The sequence below is a fragment of the Schistosoma mansoni genome, chromosome W (genome assembly GCF_000237925.1).
Source record: "Schistosoma mansoni strain Puerto Rico chromosome W, complete genome".
Lineage (NCBI taxonomy): Eukaryota > Metazoa > Platyhelminthes > Trematoda > Strigeidida > Schistosomatidae > Schistosoma > Schistosoma mansoni.
Window position 1 is genome coordinate 36,400,025 of NC_031502.1, and position 2,259 is coordinate 36,402,283.

The following is a 2,259-nucleotide window of genomic DNA, read 5'->3' on the forward strand; positions in this document are numbered from 1 at the left end:
CAAATATAACACGGAAAACACCAACCCAATCACACTTGATGGCGAAACTCTGGAAGATGTAGGAACGTTCACTTACATGGGAAGCATCATTGATGAACAAGAAGGATCTGATACAGATGTAAAGGAGAAGATGTCACTCCACCAACGATTGAAGAAATCAGGATGGCCAACAGACAAATCAATAGTGGGAAGGCAGCAGTACCCGACAATATACCAGCTGAAGCACTGAAATCAGACAATGAAGTAACTGCAAACATGATTCACCTTCTAATCAAGAAGATTTGTGAGGAAGAAGAAGTGCCAATGGACTGGAAAGAAGGACACATCATCAAGATATAAAGAAAGGAGAGCTGTGCTGTTATATCGTGTGCGTGCAAGCGCGCATTCCCTGTTTAATATATAACGTGATGATTCCTGCCAATCAGAGAGATGTGATTTATCGACCAAAGCAATGATACATGAAACCTGTATGAGCATTCTTGAGTCCTTATCAGTCCTGCTTTCTGCCTAGCTCAGCCAGTTAAGTCCAGAACACCAATAATAATAATAACATATTTCTGCAAGGGCAGGTACACGCCATTTTTACAGGCATGATATACAAGTTACAACATATACTGGTTCACAGTATGCATCCCAAGCATGGTTGTTCAGTAAAAATAATCCATAAAAGTTGATAGCAGTTCATTCGTTCAGATACAATGTGTTTTCATCAAAATATTTTCCAAAGGGGCATCGCGTCCACGTTACACACCAGATCCGATCTCGGCAAAATTGTGTTAGGATTTTGGTCGTGCTAAGTGTTTATGCAATGCAAATTTTAAGTTTATAGTTGTTATAAAGCAGACTTGTAGAGCGCCTGGTGCAAATTATAACCTTGGGGAAGCGCGTTCGTCGAGCTTCTTCCAGATGTCAGAAGTTACATAGCTTCACCCTCAGGGAAAGATTCTGAAGAGAGAAAAGAAAAGAAGAAAGAAACCGAGGAGCAGCAAGACATTTGGATATGAACGATAAATAATGCTTAAAATGTAGTAGTGGAACAGACGGAGGTATGATAAATTATTAGATCAAATCGATACTAGCTCATTTTGTAAGAGTGAAATGTGATCAGGGACTCCAGATGAGAGGATGCAGTAATAAACAACAATGAGTTGTGATATTTATCAAGGTGGAGTAGGTTCGAATGAAGGAAGGGAGGTCGAGATTGGAATGAGAAAGACTGTTTATTAGAACAGAGAGTTCATGTAGAGAGTAGAGTGTTAAGTAAAATAGCAACCATATCCTTTATAGTCTGTTTTTTTCATCATCCGATGCCTGCCACACAGTTTTCATGTAAAAGTCCGAGTTAGCATGTTATAGGTTGTCTTAGTAGAATAGTTAATCCAGCACAGAAATTAAAAACATGTGTCTGAATGGTGAGTGTAGGAGAACAGCCTTAATATCACAGATTGATTGACTTGTTCTCATCCATAAAGAGCCTGATACAGACAAAATGTTCTGCCCCACAAACACGGGTGGATTGAAGTCATCGCCCTCACCATCAATGCTTGCTGGTCAGTAACTACACCCTCCCTCCTTTTGTGATGTTAGGCTCATTTAAACTTTTTTGGATATATATCATACTTCACACAATGCTCCGTGTTTCACATCCTGTTGGAAAACAGTATTTCTATAAGTATCATTTTACAAGCTTGCCAGACAGTTACAAATTACGGACTGTGGGTAAGGCTTCGGTGCGATGCTTTAATTGACTATAGTGTGAAGTATAGGTTGCCAATCAGAGTATAGGCATTAAGAAGGGTATAATGTAGGATAGTTGCTCACCAAAGTAGGCGGAAAAGTGTAGATTCATATTAGTTACAGATAAGGTAAGATAACGAGTGGTGAAATAATATTAATGGCAAGGCAATCTGGTGTTCAGAAGAGTAAAAAGCTGATAAAGAATAGGCAAGAACGAAGTCACACTAAATTCGTTCCAATAACAGCCTCTGCAATATGGGTCATTATTCTCAAACATACTGGGTTCGTATACCAAACAAACTGACCACATCGTACCATAAAATAAAAAATAACATTTGTATAAGATTTGGCCAAATGTGGCTGTGCATAGAGGGAACAGTAATCAATAGACTTGGGATAACTCAAGAATGGTAAATCTTATAATAATAAAACAATTATATGAACGAAGAATATTCTTTTCAATAATTTCTCATCAGGTTCTACAATTATAAATTAATAATCCATAAAAGAAGATGGCCAAGT